This window comes from Primulina eburnea, chromosome 7 (genome assembly GCF_022965805.1).
Source record: "Primulina eburnea isolate SZY01 chromosome 7, ASM2296580v1, whole genome shotgun sequence".
Taxonomy (NCBI): domain Eukaryota; kingdom Viridiplantae; phylum Streptophyta; class Magnoliopsida; order Lamiales; family Gesneriaceae; genus Primulina; species Primulina eburnea.
In genome coordinates, this window is record NC_133107.1 from 25,307,865 (window position 1) to 25,318,583 (window position 10,719).

The 10,719-nt window shown below is 33.5% G+C and overlaps 1 non-coding gene across 1 annotated transcript; it reads left to right on the top strand.

Moving 5' to 3' along the window:
* Positions 1-10,284: 10,284 nt before the first annotated feature.
* LOC140837528 (small nucleolar RNA R71) lies at positions 10,285-10,395 on the top strand. Its single transcript, XR_012119359.1, has one exon. It is a non-coding gene; the product is annotated as a small nucleolar RNA R71 (small nucleolar RNA).
* The last annotated feature ends 324 nt before the right edge of the window (positions 10,396-10,719 follow it).

Sequence of the window (10,719 nt, forward strand, 5' to 3'; positions counted from 1 at the left end):
TCATAACTGAATCAAATTCTGTTTCAACAGCATAACTGTACAATCTCAATAAACTCAGAACTACAAATCAACAGACATCAATTCCTACAACTCGTAGTCGATAACAATACAAATCTGATATCAAATCTCAATTAATTCCATTCTGATATTCATAACAATTCCATACGATATCTGTTCTTCAATCCGGTTTCAATTATACGATTCTAACATATCAAGAACATCATTTATGAATCATATCTGATTCTGGCAATAAAATTATTTCAAATCATATCAAAACGTAATAAAACTTACGTCCAGTTGAAGTCTGTGTTGATAGGGTAGCAGTACTGAAGTCGGATTGAAATTCTGACGGACGGATCTTGCACAATCACAAATCTAAAATATGAAAGGCGTAAGGATTTTCGCGAAGCTTTCTCGTCCATTTTGCTTTCTGAAGATTCTGAAGAACAATGCAATACTTATATTTATATATATATATACACACACACACACACACACACGTTGCATGAGCAGGGACGTGTGGCCTCTTGTATGTAACTCACGTCTTGCGCATATGCGCGACCTCAACCGACGCATATGAGCGAGACCTACTGGTCTCCGCGATAAGCTTCTCGGCACCTCGTGCATATGCGCCCCCCATCTTCAAGCATATGCGCGAGGTTCTCTGGAATTCACATTTCCAAGCGCACACCCTCGCGCATATGCGCGCACACTCCTCGTGCATATGTGCGAGATTCTCTGCCCATCTCGTGCATATGCGTCCGGCTTGTTCGCACATATGCGCGAGGGCTTATGCCTCGCACATTCAAAACTCACAAGCAACTCAAATCCAGTCCCGATTGACCCTTTCCTAATCATATCAAATCATAATCAATAATCGCCAATTAATAGCAAATAAATCTCGGGCATTACACTGACATGGTCTTGGCTTGGGCCAGGGCTCGGCCAGGGGCTATCATAGGTCAGGGGGAGAGTCCAAGCCAAGCTAGGACTCGAGTTAGGGGCAGGGGAAAGAGTCCTAGACATGCTAGGACTTTACCCGAGAAGCTACCCCAAAGTTGCGCAGGGTTCGCGTGGGTTCCAGGAGCTTGGGGCTCGGTCTGTGGTTCAAGGGCCGGCTAACGGGATGCACTAGAGTCCTAGGAGGGTTCAAGGGTGGTTGGTTCAAGGGTTGGGCTCGTTGGTAAGGGTTGGGATGCAAATTATAGAGTCCTATTGCCATAAGGGTTCTCGGCCAGCTTAGGGGGTTAGTGGGGGCTCATTTTTTGGGGTTTGTATGAGTTTCTTGGTGAACTTAGGGTGCAATTGGCTACTTTAGGATGTTGGGCAAGTTTTGGATCAACATGGTTCGGGGGTAAATCGTGAAAATCAAAAGTTGGTTTGGTGTCGAAGTTTAGGTGTCAAAATAGGGTTTTTAACTAAGAAAAATTGAAAAATTGCTCACGGGGGTCGATTCGTGGTTCATAAGGGCTAAAATAATATAAAAAGACTAAATTTTGAATTTAGGAATTTTATATTCAAGTTTGGGACTTTTTCGGGATTAAAACACCCTCAAAACAATTAACTAAAGGTAAATGAAAAAGTCTAATATTTATGTTAAATAAAATTATGAAAAAATCATGTAAGCTTAAATAATTATTTCGGTCATGTTAGAGTCAAGAAATCAAGAAAAAAGTCAAAATCGTAAAACGTCAGGTTCAGGGGTATAACGGTCTTTTTATTCCAAAAAAATTGGTAAACGTCATGGCAGTGCCCTAAATGCTATTTTATTATATTATGACTATTTTTGAATGTTTATGTGATGTTCATGTTAAAATTGTGATTTTTTAAAATGTCCATGAATTTTTAATTTAATGTTGACAATTAAAAGACGTGTTGCATGCTTGATTTCAAAAGAAAAATGTTATGTTAAGCATGATTTTTATAAAGTAATGAGAACGTAAAACGTTGAAGGAAGTGAAATGATTGTGAATAATTCGCTAATATTGGAGTTATTATGAGGGCGACGGTCCCAGTGGGAGCCCGACGATCGTGTTTGCATTATTACGAATATGAGGATATGAGGTTTGAGGTAAGAATGAGAATATCGTGAGGGGAGAAGGCCCCAGAGGCAGCCCATTTATGGGAAAAGGCCCCAGAGGAAGCCCTGACGATCGTATTTCTATTCGATGCAGATAGGCCAGGGCCCAGTTGACCGGTGAGAGTGTTGCTGATGTCCCCCGCCGCCCAGTACTGTGGTTACATGTAGATGAATACATCGAATTTTGAGGTTTATGTCATGATGAGGAAAGTCACAATTAACGAACTGAATTCAACAAAGGAAAAAGGAAAAGATGTTTATGATCATGTTAAAGGTTTTATGTCATGTTGAGGAAAAAGAAAAATGTTAAGGATTATGTTTGCATGCCATGAAAAAGTATTTTACGAAAATGTTCATTTTTAAAGTTTATGCATCCTCATAAAAACAATATTTTAAGTACAAGTATTTTTCAGTGTTATATGTTGACTGTATTATGTATTATTTGTTATTAAGATTATGGTGTGTTGAGTCTTTAGATTCACTAGGTGTGATGGATACACGTGGGTTAGAGGGAGGACTTGATGGGTGATTTTGCTGGACTGTCGGTGCACACAACCCGAGGACCAGCGCTTCTATTTTTCCGCATTAAGTTTTATGATTATGACTTCAGTTAAAGATTTTTAGACTATTTATTTATGCTTTTTTGGGATTTTTGAGAGGTTTAGTATGAGCTATACTTTTCAAATTATTGCTTTTCTAGGTTTGGTATATCAGTAGACGATTTCAATTTTTATGACTATTTCACTTGATTTTAAAATGCTAGTTGATTGATGTTTTATTTCAAAGGGGAAAATATTTTTTAAAAATATTTTTATGCGATTGGCGAAAAAAAAAAAATTTCTAGTACTTTTAAAGCAATAAAAAGGACAGACATTTCATTTTATATTCAAGTTCAACTGGTAAATGACAATGTTTACCAAAAACTAACTTATATGGTGACATCGCTAATGATGTTTTAAATGCAGTTCTATATGCCCATAATACATCAATTAATCTTAAAGACCAATATTTTCGATTTGGATTAACTGTTTTTTTCTAAAATTTGTTTTATTTATCTAGTTTCAAGTTCAACTTGACCATTACTTTGAGGATGATATGGGGTACAAATTTTATGTGTAATGCATATTTTCTTAACAAAGAAGAAAATGATTTATTTATAAAATGACTTCCCTCGTCACTAATTATTTCTCTAGATATTCCAAATCGGCTAAAAGTATTTTCTTTTAAAAATTTTATAACAACTTTATGATCATTAGTTCTAAATGCATTTACTTCAATCCATTTTGAAACATAATCAACAGCGACTAAAATGGACGTATACCCAAAAGATAATGGAAATGGACCCAAAAAATCTATCCCACAACTATCAAATATTTCATTAATTATGATTGGATTTAAAAGCATCATGTTTAGTGTAGAACCCGTAAATTAGACTACGTATAAGCTATGCATAATTCTAGTATTTAAATTTAAAATGATTTTTATTGCATGAGTATTTAAATTTAATTATTTTATTATTTTATGCAGTCGTTTAAATTTTATTCTTTATTTATTTCAGTGAGGCCGGACTGGAGTTTGAGTTTAGAGATAAAATTTAAGATTTAAGAAACATTTTCCAGAATTTATTTTAGCTAGCAAGTAAGTTCATTTAAGTTAAAAAGGAGGTTTGAGGATTTAATTTAATTACTTGAGGTGAATAGGAAATGAGTTCGCTTAAGTTCCTTAATTAAAGGGTTAATTCACTAAATTAATTAAAGGATAGTGAGGCTTTTAAGGGTTATTAAATTACTAGATAATCAACATTTCCCCTCCATGTATTAGTGAATTTTCGGCCCCCTTAGTATCTAGACTAGTCATTGCCAACTCATCACCCTTTTGACCCATTCTTAGTTGAGTTAGCATACTAATCTTTTTAATTCTTTATCCACCTTAATTAATTAATTAATGAGCATTATCCTAGTCTAGAAAGCATGAGGATTTCGGCCACCACCTTCTAGAGTCATCCAAAAACTCATTTGATATCAAACAAGAATTCAAATTTCAAAAAGGGGAGATTTGGTCTTGCATGCATCCCACCTATATTGCACTCATCTCCCTCACTCCCCTAACCATTTCCTCCCCCTCCATTACTTCGAAAATCAGATAGAATTGGAGAGAAAAAACATGAACACCATAGCTATAAAGAGAGGAAAAATCGAGAGCAAGAAAGGTAGAATAGAAAGCGCTCCACCTCCTCCGCGTCGGATCGTCTCTTCTTTTCGTTTTTCTTTCAAACGAAACCAGTCATGCGTATATTCTTCCTTGAATCTTCAATCAAGTCCTATTATCATTATTTTTACATTTCATGATCATCACTTTCATGCTAAAACCGAAATATACCAACAATTTTCAGAAAATTAAACATGCAGATTTTCGGTCCCTCTTGTGCCTTCACGGTTTTGCTTGTTTTTGTATATTCAGGTGGTTGGCTCGACTCCAGGCTCCCAAGGCGACATCTAGACATGTATTAGGAGGCATTAGGACCACTTTGGTCCATTCAAACAAACCCCATGCATGATGAAATCCGAAAATGACAGCAGCTTTCCATCGGTGCCATTTTGTGCTTCAAAATTCGGTTTTTGCTGTCAAGGGGAAATGATCTGATCTTGGCTGCCCTAAGGGCCTATATCCATGGTTAGATCACTTCCCTAGCATGTCTAAGACGTGACTAAGTCGCCCTTTTGGTGGATTGGTCCATGGTGAATCGGTTTTCAAATAAAACAACAAGAACAGCCCCTTCCCCCTTTCGGCTTTCTCTTGGTACAACATGTGTATTTCGAAAATGGTGGAATGGTGTGGATCTTGGTTGGCCTATGGCCCTTAGCCACGGTTTATACCATGCCCCTAGATGTCTAGATCGTGTCATGGTCAATCAAATGGCCATTGGAACGATTCGTGACAGCAAAACAAAAGCAATGCATCCTACGTGCAGAATTTGTTCTTGGTTGGAGTTTTCTGATGGTTGCTGGAATGGTGTGAATTTTTGCTGGCCTAGGGCCCTTAGCCATGGTTCAAATCATTCATTAGGATGTTGGTAAGAGGTTCTGGTCGGTGGTTCAAGCCCAATGGCCATTAACCTCACAAACGACGCAAGGAAACCAAAGCACAGCTGCTGTATTTTTGGACAGCAACTTGGTGCGGCGGTTCAGTGGCTCGTTCGAGTTCTTGGTTGGCTTTTAGCCTATGGCTTTAGACTGGAAAGTGCCTCGTCAAGTTAGGAATGTCATGTTTTTGGCTGTTCGTGATTCAGATCATTTTTGAGGTCGTACGAGAATTTACGGTGCGTTGTGCCAAATTGACTCTCGAAAGAGCTTTTCATGTTTTGGCCTCTATTCACCTAGATTTCGGCCCTCACTATTTTAGGAGCATTATTTCATCATTTTAGGCGTATTTTAATCATGACTGCTTGATGGTTCGGTGTTGGTTCGGGTTGGCACGGAGTCATGATTAAATACGAAGTCGTTGGCGCAATTGTCTCAGTTTTCGGATTTAATTCCATAGTTTGGTCAAGTAAAAGTTATTACATTTTTTTCATGGCATATTTAGGTTGCAGCGAGCCTGGGAGCGATCCAATCCAAGCAGTAAATAATTACAGGATATTTAATTGTGCCATTTAATAATATTACGTGCATAAAAATATAAAATGTTCATTTTTGAGATTATGCGATATTGCTTGTGGCCATTTCACTATCATGGGATTCTTGCTAAATCTGGTCGCCAGTTACCGGTCCGGTCGCCATTTACCGGTCAGTTCAGTTTGTACCACCCAGTATACTGTGGCATAGTCTGATCAGACTTTTATTATTTTACCCGGTCGCCAGTTACCGGTCATGGGAGCATTTTATTATCCGGTCGCCAGTTAGCGGTCCGTTTCAGTGCAGGGGCCACTTGCGTAGACCATAATCTCAACAGAAAATTTAATACAGGCTATTTCAGTACAGGGCTCCAAGGAGCAAACATTTTCACTATGACTTTCAGTTCAGTTATGCACGTATTATAATCGCTCATGATATGTTATTTTCACATTGTGCCTCATGACATGATATTTTTACTCCCATGAAATTTTAATATATTTACTCGTTATTTACGATATATGCATGTTGTGTCTTTAGACTCACTAGACTTGATTGTTGTAGGTACTGATGATGCCGGGGCTGAGGGCGGGGACCAGTGAGCTAGCTTGGGTCGGCAGTAGTAGAACCCGAGGACCTCATTTTAGCATTTACCATTTTTATGCTCAAACAATTTATCCGTTGTTGGATTATTCTTAAATTGTTCTTTTGCAAACAAATAATTTCTTCCGCTGCTATTTTTAACATTTAAACTTTATTTAACGGTCTATTTTATGAATGAGGCATTTTATTTACTTTACAAAGAAAATTTTTAACTTTTCCGCAAATAAACACGAATTTTCGGGCCGTTATATTTAGTTTTGAAATTGATCCAATCTTCTGACAGTTTTCACAAGATTTTCAAAATAAATACGTATCTTTGAATAAAGATGGCCAATAAAATCCACATTGTAAGATTCTGTAGCTGTTTTATTGGATGAAAAATGACCTCCACATGCTTCAGAATGAAAATATTTAATTTCATTACTTACTTCATTGTTGGGTATGCATCGTCGAAAAATTTGGTCAGGACAATATTTAAATAAGTAAGAATCATCCCAATAAAATTTTTGAACTTCTATCAAGAATTTATTCTTATCCTGTGAATTCCAATGAGAAGACATTTTATTTGTCACAAGAAAAATTACAATGTTAGGAAACCATGGCATAATAGTAGCATAAAACAACTGATCATCTGGAAAATTTTCATTTATTGGTATTTCATTATGAGGTGATTCATTCATTATTCTATATAAATGATCAGATACAACATTTTCTTTTCCTTTTTTTATCTTTAATTATAATATCAAATTCTTGTAACAATAAAATCCACTGTATTAATTTGGGTTTAGCATCTTGTTTATTTGATAAATATTTTATGGCAGAATGATCAGTGTAAACAATAGTAGTAGAACCAATTAAATAAGATCGAAACTTATCTAATACAAATACTATTGAAAATAATTCTTTTTCAGTAGTTGAATAATTTATTTGGGCACTATTTAAGGTTCTACTAGCATAATAGATTGCATAAGGTTTTCTTTCTTTTCTTTGTCCTAACACGGCTCCTATAGCATAATCACTTGCATCACACATTAATTCAAATGGTAAAGACTAATCTGGAGGTTGTAAAATAGGTGATGTAATTAAAAGATTAAATATTTTTTTAAAAGGATCTTCACATTTCTGAGTCCATTCAAATTGTGTATCTTTTGTTAAAAGATTTGAAATTAGTTTAGATATTATGCTGAAATTTTTTATAAACCTTCTATAAAATTCTGCATGACCCAAGAATTATCGGACTTCTTTCACCGTTTTTGGTGATGTTAAATTAGCAATAACATCAACTTTCGCTTTATCGGCTTCAATTCCTTTTTCAGATATCACATGTCCTAAAACAACAAATATTTTACAATCTAATGACATTTTTCTCAATTCAAAAGAAATTTTTTTTTCGTCACATTTTTTTAATACTTCTTCTAGGTTTTTAAGACAATTTTCAAATGAGTTTGCAAAAACAGTTATATCATCCATAAAAACTTCTACAAAATCTTCAATCATATCATTGAAAATACTTAACATGCATATTTGAAAAGTAGCTGGAGCATTACATAAACCAAACGACATTCTTTTAAATGCAAAAGTTCCGAAAAGACAAGTGAAAGTAGTTTTTTCTTGATCTTCTAATGATATAGGTATTTGATAATACCCCGAATACACATCAAGAAAACATTAATAAGAATTTCCTGCTACTTTTTCTAGAATTTGGTCTAAAAATGGTAGTGGGAAATGATCTTTTCTAGTTGCATCATTTAATTTCCTATAATCAATACATATACGTCAACTAGATGGAATCCTAGCTTGTAATAACTCTCCCTTTTCATTTTTTATAACACTGATGCCTGACTTTTTAGGTACTACTTGTGTTGGACTTACCCATTTACTATCTGAGATTGGATAGATAATTCCAGCGTCTAATAGTTTTAATACTCCATTCTTAATAACTTCATTCATATGTGGATTTAACCTTCTTTATGGTGGTTGATATGTTTTATCATTTTCTTCCAAGAGAATTTTATGTGTACAAATTAAAGGATTCATACCTTTTATATCTTTCAATGTCCATCCAATTGAATTTTCATAATTTTTAAGTAATTTAATTAAATCTTCTTCTTGATTTAGTAAAAGAGTGGAAGAAATTACAACATGAAATGTTTTATTTTAACCAAGAAATACATATTTCAATTCTAATGGTAAAACTTTTAATTCAAGTTTTGTATTATCATTATTTTCAGACTCAACTTTCTATTGAAAAAAACTTCAGATTGCTGATTTAAGTTTTATTCTTATATATTTTCTTCCGCAATTGTTTCAATTTCATTATCATATTCATTTTCATTAATACTTGGTTGTTTACATAAATTGAACACATTAATTTGTAGAGTCATATTTCGAAAAGACAATTTCATTATTCCATTTCGACAATTAATTAAAGCATTTGAAGTTGCTAGAAATGGTCGTCCCACTATTACTGGAATTTCATTATGTACTTCTATTGGTTGTGTATCCAAAACAAGAAAATCTACAGGATATATGAATTTATCAACTTGAACCAACACATCTTTTACAATATCTCTAGATATTTTGATTGACCTATCCGCCAGTAAGAGAGTAATAGAAGTGGGTTTTAATTCTACACTTGTTCCCAAATCTAACAAAGCTTTTTTAATTTTATTTTCTCCAATAATACATGAAATTGTTAGACAACCAGGATCTTTTTATTTTAAACTAGAATGATTTGAAGAATAAAACTTACTTGTTCAGCCAAGAATGCTTTTTTCTTCACATGCAATTTTCTCTTCACAGTACATAAGTCTTTTAAAAATTTTGCATATGAAGGTGCTTGTTTAATAACATCTAATAATGGAATATTTATCTTTACTTGTTTACAAACTTCGTAGATATCAGAATCACTTTTTTGTTTTTTTATGATTTGTTAAGACATGAGAAAATGGTGGAGGTTTATTTGACTCATTTAATATTTCAGATGATTTATCATTCACCATATTATTCTTAGAATTTAAGGTATCATCATTCTCAAAAGTATCAAGATTATCATCCTTACTCATTTATTTTAAATGATCCTTGTTTTCATTATTATATGGATCATTAACTATTTTACAACTTCTAAGGGTAATAACAGATTTTATTTGATCAATTTTTTAATTCTTGTTTTTGATTTTTATGATTAGGTTGAGGTTGAGATGAAAATTTTCCTTTTTCATGAATATTAAGTGCAGATGCAAATTTTGAAGGAGTTTCTTTCAAATCATTCATAAATTGACTATTTTGAATATTAATAGACTTTTGCTTTTGGATAAATGCATGAATTACATCTTCAAAGTTTTTTATTGGAGGTGTAACATAAGGAATATAAATTTGATGATTTTTGTTATTTTGAAAATATTGTTGTGAGGGTTGTTCATTATTATCATTCCTCCAACTAAAATTAAGATGATTTTTCCATCAAGGATTATATGATGGTGAAAAAGGATCTAGTATTGGTTTTTTATAATTGCCAACATAATTTGCTTGTTCATGGAGACATTATTTAAATGAAGGTAATGTTGGAAAATCTTTTGTAGCTTGATCATGTGTATCACATATATGACAAATAATTTCTTGAATACTTTTTAATTGACCACTAGATGGCTTGAATGTGGAATTCTATAAGAGCGATTTGGAGATTTTGGCTTTTTCATTTATAATGACTCAATTTTTCTTGCTAAAGATGTAAGTTTAGCTTGAATATCTATATCATCTTTAAGATTAAAGATACCACCCCCATTTGTTGAATTATTGATTTTAGTTGTTGGTGGTTCTATTGTACCTATATTATCCCAATTTTGAGCATTTTCTGCTAATGAATCCAAATACTCCATAGCTTCATTTGTGTTTTTATCTTCAAAAGTTCCATTACACATGAATTCTATAATTTTCCTATCTTTAGGTATTAGACCTTCATAAAAGTGAGAAACTATTCTCCATGTTTCAAAACCATGATGTGGGCATGTGTTAAGTAATTCTTTATATCTATCCCAACATTGATAAAATGTTTCTCCTTGTTTTTGAGAAAAAGTAGTAATTTGTCTTTTAAAAGAGTTTGTGATATGGGAAGGTAAAAACTTTTTAAGAAATTGTTGTTGCATTTCTTCCCATGACTTTATTGAACTCGGTCTCAAATTTTGTAGCAATGTTTTAGCTTTATCTTTTAAAGAAAAAGGAAAAAGATTTAATCGAACTATATCCATGCTACAATTTTGATCATTATAAGTGTTACAAACTTCTTCAAATTCTCTTAGATTTAAATATGGATTTTCAGAATCTAAGTCATGAAAATTTGGTAAAAGTTGAATAATTTGAGGTTCAAAGTTGAAATTAGATGCATCAAGAGGAAAAACTAAACAAGATGGGGCACTAGTTCTAATA